Here is an 8,991-nt window from a genome sequence, read left to right as displayed (position 1 = left end):
CATCCATCCATCTTCTTCCGCTTATTCGAGGTCGGGTCGCGGGGGCAGCAGCCTAAGCAGGGAAGCCCAGACTTCCCTCTCCCCAGCCACTTCGTCCAGCTCATCCCGGGGGATCCTGAGACCTTCCCAGGCCAGCCGGGAGACGTGGCCTCCTACCGGTTGGACGTGCCCGAAAAACAATTGTTATTATTTTAATGTATATTGGGGCTGAACAGTGGCCGAGTGCATGGGGGTGTCAAACTTGTTGTCCTTGAGGGCCACGTCGCAGTTATGGCTGCCCACAGAGGGCCACTTGTATCTGTAAATAAATATGAATATTAATTTATGAGGATTTGCCTTATGATATCTTTAAACAATTGTCTACACAATGTGGTTCTCAAATTTATTCACTTCAGAAAACATAATGACCAACCATAATAACCAACATTAAAATACAGTAGCTTAGTAGGCCTAAGTAGTCGTTAAAAAGAAGGCAGAGGTTTTATTTAACAGGTATATTGAATATTTTGGCCATTTTAACATGACACCCGGTTTGAACAGTTACACTGTGTTTAATTTTTTTTTTTAAATAAAACACTGTACTTTATTCAAGTGATTATTTGGCGTAGCACTAGATGGAGCTTGGTGGTACTTGTGCAACAGTTTGAGAATCACCGGTCTATGCATTTGATTACTATATTTTTTTTTAAGTACACTGTAAAATAAATCTATAGATTTATGGTAAAAATCTGGTAGCTTCGTCGCCAGAATTTTACCACATAATTTACTGTAAATGAAAAAACGGTGCCACTGTTTTTTTTTTCAGTAAAATTATTGCAAACGAGCTGCCAGTTTTTTACCGTGAGATTTACAATTGTTTTTATGGTGTATTAGAGTCAATGGAAAAATGGTGCCTTTGTTTTTAACAGTAAAATTCTGGCGACTGAGCTGCCATTTTCACTGAAACACTTACAGTTGTTTGTATTGTGTATTACTGTGAATGGGAAAACCAAAAAATGTACCACGGTTTGTTCATAATAAAATTCTGGCGAATTGAGCCGCCATTGTTTTTTCAACTGTAAAATCTATTGCCATTTTTACTGTGTACCATTTGATAGTCAACTTGCATTGAATCAAATTAGGAATATCCAAAGCTAACGTCATCCCTTATCAAAAAGGTTAAATAGTTTGTTTTACCTTGATAGCAGCAAACCTTGGAACACTTCACTCAACGAACACAGACGTCATAATGTCATCAAAATTCACCTTTACGCAGTCACACACAGCACAAGCATTTTTTGGAACAAGGATGAGGTGATAGAAGAAAGCTAAAAATACAATAAATCTATCCGGGGCAGCATAGGAAAAAGTTTTCATTGCCCATAACTGTGGTGCATTCAAAGACCTTCGAATAAAGTTAGAAACAGAGGCGTTACTAGTTCTTCAAGATAGGGGGAGATTTAACTTCCAGTAGATTAATTATTAACATAATCATAATAATATTGATGTATTATTATGATTTGTATTATCAACTAAAAATAATCCCATGTATATCAGTTAATCTCTACTTTACACTCTAAAGTAAAGAAAAATGTATTAGAGAAAAAAAAAAGCTTTTCGTTAACAAAACCAAATTATTGGGGGGGGGGGTATCTAAATATGTTTTAGATATGTTAATTCAATAAAAATATTAGTATGGTATTTATAATGCTGGTTTCAACCAAATCAATGCAATAATTGTTTTTAGTGCTCGTAAACATACCAAGTGTGTGTGTATGTATGGGGCAGTGACGTTGGGGGGACCCCTTGGAGTCCCGTGTTTGGGGGCCCACAATTTGGTGCCACACCCCTGCCTGTGATTGAGTGGTGACCAATTCAGGGTGAGCCCTGGCTCCCGTCTGAGGTCGTCTAGAATAGTCTCCAGCTCACATGTGACCCTAATGAGAAGTGTTATAGAACAGTCATACTCAAAACTGTGGTACTTGTACGCGGGCTCCATCTAGTGCAGAGCTGGGCAAATATTTTGACTCAGGGGCCACATTGAGAGAAAAAAATGTTCTGGGGGGCCCAATGTGTAGATGTGTATAGATTATATGTACACATCTAGCTGTAAAAATGTGTTTGGGTCCCTTTTTTTCAGGAACACTAATACCAAAAGTCACAATGTTCGTTATGACAAAGGAATGGAATTTTACAGTTTTTTACTGAATGGGACACCCAAAGTGTACATTAAAATAAAGAAAGTGGGATTTACAATATTAACTATGAACAATAAAACACTGAATATTAACAACATATGAACGTCTCTCCTCTTTTACTTCTCAGACCAGCTCCTGGATAGTTGTGTAGAAAAATGTAACGAACAGCAAAATATGAATGCAACGTGTAATAAACAACAACAATATGATATATTATGACTTTTATGCAGAAATTTGTAAAAATCTGCTTGCGGATCTGTTCCTGACACACGCGTTTCGGGCTGGCTGCTCTGAAAACCAACCCCACCCACTCTGGTTTGTTCATCGTCTGAGCTGCTGTGACGTAGATTACCGTAATAACTCCTATAACACCCGAAAGCGCAGATTTCTATAACTCAAGACTTACGGTAATTTAAAAACAGCACTGCACATCATAATGGAGGCTACAGTTTTGATGTTAAAGGTCTAAAAAAAATTATGTAGAACGGCCAGCGGGCCGGATTGAAAATCTTAATTGGCCGCATGTGGCCCGCGCGCCGTATTTTGCCCAGGTCTGATCTAGTGGTACACCACAGAAGTAGAAATATATGGAGTATCGTTGTTGATGATGTTATTGCGTTGTGTGTAATGTTACAGTGGCCAAAAATATTAAACATACTTGTTAAATAAAACATATATGCCTTGTTTTAATGTATATTTAGGCCTACTATGCTACTACTATATTTTAATGTTGGTCATTATGGTGATGCTTGTGTTTTCTGAGGTGGTACTTTGTGAAAAAAAGTTTGAGAACCACTGTTAGAGAAGATGGTGGATTGAATGAAAAAACAATATTCCCCACTAGATTGTCCTGTAGTGGAGCAACAGAGCAGTCTGTCCCTCTTTCAAAATAAACAACATAGTTAGCAATGGGAATATGTTATCAAAGGGAGCACATACAGCCGTGGTCAAAAGTTTACATACACTTGTAAAGTACATAATGTCATGACTGTCTTGAGTTTCCAATAATTTCTACTATTATTTTTTTGTGATAGCGTGATTGGAGCACATACTTGTTGGTCACAAAAAACATTCATGGAGTTTGTTTTTTTAATTAATTTATTATGGGTCTACTGAAAATGTGACCAAATCTTCTGGGTCAAAAGTATACATACAGCAACGTTAATATTTGGTTACATGTCCCTTGGCAAGTTTCACTGCAATAAGGCGCTTTTGGTAGCCATCCACAAGCTTCTGGTTGAATTTTTGACCACTCCTCTTGACAAAATTGGTGCAGTTCAGCTAAATTTCTTGGTTTTCTGACATGGACTTGTTTCTTCAGCATTGTCCACACGTTTAAGTCAGAACTTTGGGAAGGCCATTGTAAAACCTTAATTCTAGCCTGATTTAGCCATTCCTTTACCACTTTTGACGTGTGTTTTGGGTCATTGTCCTGTTGGAACACCCAACTGCGCCCAAGGCCCAACCTCCGGGCTGATTATTTTAGGTTGTCCTTAAATAATTGTGGCCAAACAGCTAAATTTTTGTTTCAACTGACCACAGAACTTTCCTCGAAAAAGGTCTTATCTTTGTCCATGTGATGTCAGATGAAACAAAAATCAAGCTGTTTGGCCAAAATACTCAGCAATACGTTGGGAAGAGAAAAGGTGAGACCTTTAATCCCAGGAACACCATCCTACCGTCAAGCATGGTGATGGTAGTATTATGCTGTGGGCCTGTTTTGCTGCCAATGGAACTGGTGCTTTACAGAGAGTAAATGGGACAATGAAAAAGGAGGATTACCTCCAAATTCTTCAGGACAACCTAAAATCATCAGCCCGGAGGTTGGGTCTTGGGCGCAGTTGGGTGTTCCAACAGGACAATGACCCCAAACACTCATCAAAAGTGGTAAAGGAATGGCTTAATCAGGCTAGAATTAAGGTTTTAAAATGGCCTTCCCAAAGTCCAGACTTAAACGTGTGGACAATGCTGAAGAAACAAGTCCATGTCAGAAAACCAACAAATTTAGCTGAACTGCACCAATTTTGTCAAGAGGAGTGGTCAAAAAGTCAACCAGAAGCTTGCCAGAAGCTTGTGGATGGCTACCAAAAGCGCCTTATTGCAGTGAAACTTGCCAAGGGACATGTAACCAAATATTACATTGCTGTATGTATACTTTTGACCCAGCAGATTTGGTCACATTTTCAGTAGATCCATAATAAATTCATAAAAGAACCAAACTTCATGAATGTTTTTTGTGACCAACAAGTATGTGCTCCAATCACTCTATCACAAAAAAATATGAGTTGTATTAGAAACTTACAAGTGTATGTAAACTTTTGACCACGACTGTTAGTGTGTCCAAAAGACCAGCAACAGACATTGCAGTACAGCAGCGGTTCTTAACCTGGGTTCGATCGAACCCTAGGGGTTCGGTGAGTCGGCCTCAGGGGTTCGGCGGAGGTCAAGACACACCCGACTCATCGTGTAAATAAAAACTTTTCCCTATCGGCGTATTACGGATACGGCAACAGCAGAAGTCAGACTGATTTGCAGGTGTGTAATTTGTTGCGAGTTTATGCACTGTGTTGGTTTTGTTCTTTGAACAAGGTGATGTTCATGCACGGTTCATTTTGTGCACCAGTAAAAAAAACATGGTAACACTTTAGTATGGGGAACATATTCACCATTAATTAGTTGCTTATTAACATGCAAATTAGGTGGAGGACAGAGTAAAACAACTTGCACTGAGCCTAGTCTATAAAATCTGCTACACCTCCCTGATACCGAACTACTAACACCCTCCCCGGATTGTTAATAATCAAATGTAAATAATCAAATAGATACATTTTCTTATGCCTTCTGATCTCTCTCTCTCTCTCTCTCTCTCTCTCTCTCTCTCCACTACTTGCTGTACATATCCTACCAAGTCAGACCTACACTGTTTCAATGTCCATTTCTCTGTTCTTAATTGTTGATGACTGATGATAACAACCAAACCTATAACCCCCCCCCCCCCCCCCCCTCCTCCACACCCCGGAGGAGTATATATCTGTATCATGAATCAATTTAATTTAAGTGGACCCCGAATTAAACAAGTTGAAAAACTTATTCGGGTGTTACCATTTAGTGGTCAATTGTACGGAATATGTACTTCACTGTGCTATCAATCAATCAAAAACATATTGGCTCTTAACAAGTCATTATTAAGTACTTATTAATGGCCTTATTATAACCCTAACCAAATAACTCTAAATTAAGTCTTTGTTACTTAGAATATGTTCCCCATACTAAAGTGTTACCAAAAATATATAACTGTCTTGAATTTGAAAAAAAACATTTTATTTTTCACTAAAGAAGGGTTCGGTGAATGTGCATATGAAACTGGTGGGGTTCGGTACCTCCAACAAGGTTAAAGGCCTACTGAAAGCCACTACTACCGACCACGCAGTCTGATAGTTTATATATCAATGATGAAATGTTAACATTATAACACATGCCAATACGGCCGGGTTAACTTATAAAGTGACATTTTAAATTTGCCGCTAAACTTCCGGTTCGAAACGCCTCTGCGGATGACGTATGCGCGTGACGTAGCCCGGCGAACACGGGTATGCCTTCCACATTGAAGCCGATACGAAAAAGCTCTGTTTTCATTTCATAATTCCACAGTATTCTGGACATCTGTGTTCGTGAATCTGTTTCAATCATGTTCATTGCATTATGGAGAAGGAAGCCAAGCAAGCAAAGAAGAAAGTTGTCGGTGCGAAATGGACGTATTTTTCGAACGTAGTCAGCCACAACAGTACACAGCCGGCGCTTCTTTGTTTACATTCCCGAAAGATGCAGTCAAGATGGAAGAACTCGGATAACAGAGACTCTAACCAGGAGGACTTTTGATTTGGATACACAGACGCCTGTAGAGAACTGGGACAACACAGACTCTTACCAGGATTACTTTGATTTGGATGACAAAGACGCAGACGTGCTACTGTGAGTATGCAGCTTTGGCTTTTTTTTGCGTATGTACGTAACTTTTTTAAAATATATAAGCTTTATGAACCTTGGGTTAGGTGAACGGTCTTTTGGGCTGAGTGATTGTGTGTGTTGATCATGTGTTTGAATTGTATTGGCGTGTTCTATGGAGCTAGGAGCTAGCAGAGGAGCTAGCATAACACATACCGTACCTACGTGCGCGTCACGTACGTAACTTTTTAAAAATATATAAGCTTTATGAACCTTGGGTTAGGTGAACGGTCTTTTGGGCTGAGTGATTGTGTGTGTTGATCAGGTGTTTGAATTGTATTGGCGTGTTCTATGGAGCTAGGAGCTAGCAGAGGAGCTAGGAGCTAGCATAACAAACACGCAGGTGTTATTATGCAGGATTAATTTGTGGCATATTAAATATAAGCCTGGTTGTGTTGTGGCTAATAGAGTATATATATGTCTTGTGTTTATTTACTGTTGTAGTCATTCCCAGCTGAATATCAGGTACCGTGAGTATGCAGCCTTGGCTGCTAAACATTCGATAACTTGACCGTATGTGCGCGTCACGTACGTAACTTTTTAAAAATATATAAGCTTTATGAACCTTGGGTTAGGTAAACGGTCTTTTGGGCTGAGTGATGGTGTGTGTTGATCAGGTGTTTGAATTGTATTGGCGTGTTCTATGGAGCTAGGAGCTAGCAGAGGAGCTAGGAGCTAGCATAACAAACACGCAGGTGTTTTTATGCAGGATTAATTTGTGGCATATTAAATATAAGCCTGGTTGTGTTGTGGCTAATAGAGTATATATATGTCTTGTGTTTATTTACTGTTGTAGTCATTCCCAGCTGAATATCAGGTCACCCCCGGCTCTCACAGCATCTTCCCTATCTGAATAGCTTCAACTCCCCACTAGTCCTTCACTTGCACTTTACTCATCCACAAATCTTTCATCCTCGCTCAAATTAATGGGGAAATTGTCGCTTTCTCGGTCCGAATCTCTCTCACTTCATGCGGCCATCATTGTAAACAATAGGGAACTTTGCGTATATGTTCAACTGACTACGTCACGCTACTTCCGGTAGGGGCAAGCCTTTTTTTTATCAGATACCAAAAGTTGCAATCTTTATCGTCGTTGTTCTATACTAAATCCTTTCAGCAAAAATATGGCAATATCGCGAAATGATCAAGTATGACACATAGAATAGATCTGCTATCCCCGTTTGAATAAAAAAAATTCATTTCAGTAGGCCTTTAAAGTACCACTGCAGTACAGTAAGTGAAGTTTCTGCGTGAAGCAGTAACACCAACTCACAGGTAGGGGGCAACAATGCCCAAGGCCGTTGCCCAGTCTACCGGAAAAGGTAGTAAAAAAACAAAAAACAAATAGAAGAAGAAATAGACAGAAAAAGGAGGAAAAAGAAGAAAATCGTCGCTGCTTTTCGTTTCTTTGCTGTAAGTTAATGCGTTAAAATTGCGTTTGTGGAGTTGTAGAATGAACCACGTAGACTTTCTCCTGTGCGTGCGGTTCAACAAATTACCGTCGGATGAGCAACTGGAAATAAAACGTCTGGGGCCGCACCGACCAGAAGACTTTGTCCTGCTTCAGTACGGAGACATGGTGACGCGCACCTTCAAGAAGGACTGGTTCGACAAAAAGAAATGGCTGACGGCGAGCACGGCCAAACGCGCGCTCTTCTGCTTCCCGTGTCTCCTGTTCGGCGGCGTGGACACCGTGTGGGCGTCGATCGGCTTCAAGGACGTCAAGCACCTGTCGGAAAGAACGGCCAAGCACGAGAGCTCCTCGTCGCACCTGAAATGCGCCATGAAGTTGGGTCTCCTCGGGCTGCCCGCCGTGGAGGAACACGCCGATGACGCAGATCGGCTGTGCGTCGAGGAGCACAACCGGCAGACGGAGGAGAATCGGTACGTTCTCGACAGGCTGATCACGTGTATCAAGCTGTGCGGGAAGTGCGAGGCGGACTCGGGTGCTCACGAACCGGCCGAGCCGCTCAACCCCAACATTTTTAGCTGCATTTTCGACACCATGTGTGAGGGAGACACGCGGCTCAAGAGGCATTACGACGCGCAGGCTTTCTTTAAATTAGCCCTCAGTTCTGTGCAGAAGGAGCTGCTGGACTGCATGTATGAGGTCTACAGGGAGGAGGTGGCCAAGGAGCTAAAACACGCCCACTTTGTTGGCGTTCAAGTGTATGACGTCACTGACATGGCATCCGAGCCCCAAGTGGGGGTGGTGTTGAGGTACGTGGCGGACAACACCGTGGCTGAGCGCTTCTTGCAGTTTGTGCAGGTGGAGGATAAGACGGCGGCCGGCCTTTCCGACGCCATCCAACAGGTTCTCGATCCCCTGCGGCTGACTGAGAAACTCGTCGCGCAGACCTATGACGGCGCCGCCATGTTGAGCGGCGGCGAAGGCGGCGGCGTGCAAACCCTGATGGGTTTGAGGTACCCCAACTCGGTGTTTGTGCATTGCTACGCGCACCAATTAAATGTCACCCTGCAACAGGTGTGCGCGTCCAGACTCCACGAGCTGAAGGTGTTTTTTGCCGATTTAGCTTGTTTCGGGACCTTCTTCACGTCGCCCAGGAGAGCGGCCGCCCTGGCGTGGGCGTGCAACAACCAGCGGCCACGGTGGAACTTCAAAAGCAGGACGGTTAACGCCGTGTGGGACAGCCAGGAGGCCATACTGGAGTGTTTGGAGAGTATCCGCACCCAGCCGGGATGGGACAGCGTGAGCGTGGGTCAGGCGCACAGCCTGTCCACGCACTTGAAGGAGCCCACGTTTCTCCAGCTGCTGCATTTTTTCGCAGAAGTCATGCCGGAAGTGGAC

The sequence above is a fragment of the Entelurus aequoreus genome, linkage group LG22, assembly GCF_033978785.1.
Source record: "Entelurus aequoreus isolate RoL-2023_Sb linkage group LG22, RoL_Eaeq_v1.1, whole genome shotgun sequence".
NCBI classification, from domain to species: domain Eukaryota; kingdom Metazoa; phylum Chordata; class Actinopteri; order Syngnathiformes; family Syngnathidae; genus Entelurus; species Entelurus aequoreus.
This window is presented reverse-complemented; position numbering follows the sequence as displayed.